The following is a 6,746-nucleotide window of genomic DNA, read 5'->3' on the forward strand; positions in this document are numbered from 1 at the left end:
CAGCAAACCTGAATAACTGTGTAAATTCATGGATACACCCCTGGCTTTCTCCCTTCTCCTTGGTTGTTGTTCATGTGTTCCATCAGCTGGTTTAAACTTAGACTGCAAATCCTTTGGGGACATGGACCATCTTTCATTTGTTCTTTAAAACAGCTGATCCCACAGAAATAATTGCGTTGAGTTCAAGGGGCATTGAATGAGGCCTCTAAATCACCTACCCTATTCCAGGCAATTTATTAATTACCACCAATCTTCACCCTGGAGTATATATTTAATACTGTACATATGAGGAAATTACTGGATAGTGCTTCATCGCCAGATTTTCAGGACTGTTGAGCACCCAGTTAACTTGAATAAGATTTTTAGGGGCTCAGCAGAGCTAGTGTAAAGCATTAGAGGGGCTGTGATTCAGACATTCAGAAGAGACAAACTTCCCCTTTTTAAACTGGCTCTAGAGTTCAATACTTATGCAAACACAGTTGTGGCCAGATTTTCAAAAATGATCATCACAAGTACTCCTTTTGTTATTTTATTGGTTTTCAAAACTAAATATAAGTGTCATATATCTGAGGCATGTTATATGTATTTGGGACTTACATGTTCTGGTAGGCATTGTAAAACCATTGACTATTGTTTGTCAAAATAGTAAGTGCCTCGTGAGATAAGAATTAGCAAGTGATTTCATAAAGGATTAAGAGGGGAAATGGAGGGCCCAGGCCATACCACTGTTTTTAAAATAGTTTTTGTTCTTGTTTGTTCGCAATTTCAACTCAATTGGTTGAAAATATTTCTCCCTCTACACTATCAGTTTTGTCCTCATATTGTAAGCTCTGATGTCTCTCCCCCCTCCCCCGCACCCATACACACACAAAGTTTGCTCATGGGGAGCTGAAATGAATGAGACTGAGTGTTCCCTTTCCCCCATTCTCACTTCTCCCCCCTTTAAATCACTTACAATAGATGGATACCATCAGAAATGGAACAAACAACTTTCATAAGAAGTAATAGTCTATACCCTCAGCTAGTATAAACCAGCACGGTTCCATTGAGAGGAAGGTAACTATAACCATGTATACCAGCTAAGAATCTGGCCCACGGTTGGTTGGTTTTCTTCAGTTGCTAGGTCAGAAGGGGAAGTACATAACAGTGTCTTTGGCATTTGGTTTTTGTTTTTAAGTTGCTCAACAGAGCAACTGATTGATAAGTGAAAGAGGAATATGGAATACGATGTAACGTTTCCAAAGATGGTCAAGTTGCAAACCTAAACTGCCTCCTAGCATGCCTAGAAATGATGTAGCACAAAAAAAGGGACCCTGTATCTCTCATTACCTATTTTAGCTTTCATTCTTATTGCCTCATTATTTCTATTTTGCTATGTCCAGTATATTACTCTTAGTTTCATGTCGTATTATATACTTTCTCTAGCATTAGATTTGTTATCCCTTTCCCCTGGGGTGAGAGGAGGAAATGAATTTTCCTCAGAACACTATAGGTACAGCAGGAATAATCTGTCAGAGAACCGAATACAAATCCATTGCTTCCCCTCATCTCCCCCAGACTGTTGAAAAGTGGTGATGCAGATTCAAATGCAAATTCCACATGTGTATAATGAGATACAAATCCTTAATTAAAATGAGCTTCTGAATATTGCAAGTTATCATTCTAAAGCAAACCATAAAATTTAAAAAAAAAAAGACTTCCATTCTTCAAAAGCTTTTAAAAAAAAAGAGAAAGAAGCTGATTTTTTTGCTGCTATTGTAGACATAATGTGTGTGCATTAATGTATAGCAGAACTTCACTTTCTAGAGACACACATTGCCAGTTATCAGAATAAAGCTCTGATAAATTTTATTTTAAAATAATGATAAATCATACATAACTCTCACCCTCATCCTTATCCGCCAGTTCAACCCTCCCTATAAGGTTAAAGCAGGCCATCAAAAGCCACTGTATTAAGTTCCTTACCCCCAACTCATTCATGGATAAATTCTAATCCAGTATCTACCTTCTCCATTCCATGAAGGCTACCGTCACTGAAGTCTCAACTGAACTATGCCTCAAAGCCTAAATTCCATCCTCCTCGATTCCTAAATCTTTGTGCTGCCTTTGATATGGTTGATTGCTTCCTCCTGCTTGACATCCTGTGTGCCACTGGCTTCCATGATACCATAGTTGAGTTCTCCTACCTCTGCAGCTTCTCCTTCACCATCTTTTCAACTTCTCCCCTCCTCTCCCTGTCTCCTCTTCATTGGAATCCCTCTGGCTTGGCTCCCTCCACATCTTATCCTTGGGTGACTTCATCTGAATTAATTTAACTATTACAGTCAGAATTATTTCTCCATTCTGGAAATCTGTCTCGCCATCATATCAAGCTCAATTAAAAATGAGCTCATGAACTTTCATCCCAAATCCTTTTTGCTAGCCTTGTCTCATTTACTGTTCATAGTAGCACCATCCTTACTGCCATGCAAGCTTGTAACAAGTGGCCACCTCCAAGTTCTCCCTTTCCTTCTCAACCGCCCCACATCCAAGATGTGAAAAAAAATATTCCCCCTTCCTTCCTGTCCCAATGGCACTCATCTCCTACCACAACTCCAGCAAATGCCTCCACTCACACCCTTTTGATACTAACTTCACCCCATTCCATCTGTTAAAAATGCTGCTATCATAAGCCACACCTCAGCTATCATGCCGGCCACCTCGTGGCACTCAGCATGAAGTGCAACTTTTTGCCCTTGCTTTTGAGATCCTAAATCATGCAGCCCCTTTCTCCATTTTGGCTTTCCCTATTTTCATACTTCCCAAACCCTTTTTTGTTCCATTAGTGCAGGCCACAAAACCACCGACATGCTTTCCTCCATACTGCCCCTTTGGCAAGTTTCAAGCATTGCCTCAGGACTCATTTCTGCAATGTCCCCTGCAAAAACCAAGTGTGTTTAAAACCAACAACAACAAATCAAGAGCCCACCTGACACACCAAGCCATATGTATATATCATCCCACCTCCCTGTCTGCAGCTAGAGTTTGTTGACAGCCACTGTTATGCATATCAGAACTCCCAGGATCCTTTTCAGTCTAGATTTGTTTTCCAGAATATGAAGACTGTTAATGTCTATTTTCCTCTGATCACAGATTGAAGAAAGTGCAGGACTGGAAGGGACTTCGATAGGTCAACTAGTCCAGTCCCCTGCACAAGGGAGGACGAAGTAATAGCTAGACCATTCCTGATGGGTTTGTCTAACCTATTCTTAAAAACCTCCCATGTCAGATTCTACAACCTATCTAGGCAATTTGTTCTAATGCTTTATTACTCTGACAGGAAGTTTTTCCTAATGTCCAATCTAAGCCAGCATTGCTGCAATTGAAGCCCATTGCTTCTTGTCCTTGTTGGATTCTCTGACATGTGGGGAAGCCAATGAAGCTGGTGGGTGCTGGGGATGTCATGGAGCCACTTTTTGGAGTGAGAGAGTAGTTTGCTTTAGCTCAGGGGTGGGCAAACTATGGCCCGAGGGCCATATCTGGATGGGGAAATTGCATGCAGGGCCATGAATGTAGGGCTAGGGCAGGGGGTTGGGGTGTGGGAGGAGGTGTGGTGTGCAGGAAGGGGCTCAGGTCAAGGGGCTGTGGTGCAGGAGGGGGCTCAGGGCAAGGAGTGCAGGCTCCAGCCCAGCGCTGCTTACCTGGAGCAGCTCTGGTGTGGCAGCTCTGAGATTCCCCGTTCCCAGCCAATGGGAGCTATGGGTGGTGGTGCCTGCAGGCGAAGGCAGCACATGGAGCCCTCTGCCCCGCATCTTCACCCCAGGGATGAGGTGCCGGCTGCTTCCGGGAGCGGCGCAGAGCCCAGGGCACCCCTGGGGTGGCTGGATCCAGCCAGTGGGCCATATAGTTTGCCCACCCCTAAGCTAGAGCAAACTACTCTCTCACTCCAAAACGTGGCTCCATGACATCCCCAGCACCCACCAGTTTCCCCACATGTCAGAGAATCCAACTTCGAACATTTATGAAAGTTTCAAAAAACAGGGTTGTTATTTTCTGCTATTTTGGCCTTATTGTTAGTGGGTGTTCCTTCACTTGCCCCTCCATTGATCCCACCAATACTGTGGCTCACACTCTCTTCAGTTCTCAGGTTTCCTTCTCTCTTGAGTTTTACTTTGACTGTCTGTAGAGTATTGGAGACATTGTGTGTCAAGTTCGCTACATACAAATACTTGTATTTTACTTATTTAACAACAGCAGCAGCAAAATACACCTTCTGACAACCGTATGTTCAAGAGAGAATAACTTTACAGGAGGTCTTCATCTTGTCAGTAGAATGAAAACCATCAGAAAGACTTTTGATGAATAGAAATCTCATGTGCAGAGCAGAGAGCCATGATTTCTCATAAATGTCCAAAAAAGCTTAGATATTTTCAGATAAATGCCACATTTTACATACACGACATCCAGAAAATCATTCAGAATGAATTGTACTAACCCTCATTTTAAGTGATAGTATTTTTCTGATAGCCAGACAAATGAATATTTTAGAACAACATATTCCCACAGTCCCCAATACATTAAGCAGAGCACTAGTTTGTTCCCAAGGTGTGTGTACTCGGCGTGTGAGCTAGTCATGAGTTTTGGGGCTTTGGGTTTTATTGTGTTTTTTTGCTATTATCCTTTACTGGTTGTACAGAGTCATCTTACCTCTCCATTAACAGGTACAACTATGGCTCAGTTTCCCTTGCAGGTCCACAGTCTCCTCCTGCTGGTAGGTTGGCTTACTCCTTGCCTTCCAGGGTATGCAGCCATCTAAACAGAAAACATCAGTCAAAGCTGAGGCACAGGGAAGCCTGTACCTTCCTGTACTACAGGCACTTACAGCAAGACTCTGGCAGTGTGACCATGGCCCATCTGCTTCAGCTTCAAACATCCACTTAATTCTTTCCTCAGGACTACTTGCAACATAGCCCAGCTTCCCTGGCTCTCAAATCTCCAGTCCAGACCTTCCACAGGCTTCATCAGCAGATAGCAATTAAAGTAAAAGAGAGAAATAAAACAAAAAGACTTAGCCAAGAGTCTCATTTCAGTCCTCTCACCCCTTGTTCCAGGGCCTCCAAGTCTCAGCTCAGCTCCCAGATAGTAAGCAAAACACACCTCCTCCTTGTCCCTGGACAAATACAAAGAGGTGCTTCCTTTTCAGGCTTCAGTATGTGCATTCGTGAACCCAGACAGAAACTGTTTCCTTAATTGGAAAGCACAGCTGGTTCTGTGGGGCAGGGTAGGTCATCCACCTGGCTCTCTTTGCAGAGAATTTTCTCCTTTCCTGCCTAAGCATGGTCAGCTCACCACATGGCTCTTCAAAATTCCTTCTGCATTATAGGAACTGTAATATTGCTCAGTGGAATTCACTCTGCACTGACAGGATAGGAAGGACTGTACAGTGAAATGCTTCAAACTCAACTTATTTTTCCATTAAGAGGAGAATTCTACATACAGAATTAAGAGTGTTAAAACAAAGTGTGAGATTAGTCTCCTACTTTAAATTATAAAGTATGAAATATGTACTCATTTCCATTGTAAGTGTTGCAACGTTACATGCCCAAAAGATTTATAGTTTCATTGGAATTAGGCAACTGCAGATTTTTTTAAAAAAAAAAAATACTGTTAACAGTTCAAAAGGAGCAGATTGCTTGCAAATGGATAGAAAAATCTAAGTTAGTTAGGGCCTGACCCCATCAATGGACTCTTACTTCAGTGGCCTTTGGAGCAGGCCCTTACTGCACACTACGCGGGAAATGCACTTTTCCTCCTAGAAACAGCTCCAGACACTATTTTTTCCTTAGAAACAGTTTAGCATGCAAGGGGGATTGAGATCTTCTGCAGATGGAACACTTATAAAGTTAACAAGGCCATAAAGGGAGGTGGTCAATGAAAACAAGTGAGTGCAGCCACTAGTAATTTCCAGATTAACTCAGCAAGCTGAGTGTCCATACATGGCAGAAACCCTGGTAGTCCTCAGAACTGGAAAGAAAGGACATTTCTTCTTCAGTTCTTTGACTCCATTACATGATTTTACCTGACACCCTAAAGGTATGTCTACGCTGCAACTAAAAACCCCTGGCTGGCCCATGCCAGTTGGCTGTCTCGGGCTGTTTCATTGCAGTGCAGACTGCTGGATGCAGCCCCAGCTCTGCGACCCTGCCACCTTGCAGGGTCCTCAAGCCCGGGCTCCAACCTGAGCCCAGCAGCCTACACTGCAGAGTAGACATACCTTAAGTCTCTCACTGCTTTTATGGTAGCTGCAGGTGAATTTTATTGTATTATCATCACTATTTGTCAGTGAACACTGGATGCGCCACAGGATTGAAGCATCTTACTGTTTTGAGGCTACAATACAGATGGTATAAGAGGATGAGATCACTTTTGATATTAAAAAGAACTAAATGAATAACCAAGATATCTGCTTTTTACAAGGCGGTTACGCATCTCAAAAATGGGAAAAATCCCTGTTCCCCACCCTCATAAAAATACAGATAAGAGTTTACAAGCTTCAGAGGAAGGACCATTGATTCTTCTTTATACAGCTCCTAGTATTCTGGGTCATCTGCCCACTACAGCAATGAAAATAGTAATAGTTTACCTGAGTTCCTGATTCAGGCAGGTAATTAAGCACATGCCTATCATCAAGCATGTGATTAGGACCACTGAAGTCAATAAGACTGCTCACATACTTCAAGTTCCCTGCCTGCTTAATTAAACTTGTA

The 6,746-nt window shown here is 42.7% G+C and overlaps 1 protein-coding gene across 1 annotated transcript in view; it reads right to left on the reverse strand.

Moving 5' to 3' along the window:
- MAPK10 (mitogen-activated protein kinase 10) overlaps positions 1–4,709 on the reverse strand; it is a 299,605-nt gene extending 294,896 nt beyond the window's left edge. The window contains exon 1 of the mRNA XM_075127486.1: positions 4,687–4,709. The gene's annotated coding sequence lies outside the window, so the exon portion shown is untranslated. The remainder of the gene's footprint in view (positions 1–4,686) is intronic.
- Positions 4,710–6,746: the final 2,037 nt, after the last annotated feature.

This window comes from Caretta caretta, chromosome 4 (genome assembly GCF_965140235.1).
Source record: "Caretta caretta isolate rCarCar2 chromosome 4, rCarCar1.hap1, whole genome shotgun sequence".
NCBI classification, from domain to species: Eukaryota; Metazoa; Chordata; order Testudines; family Cheloniidae; genus Caretta; species Caretta caretta.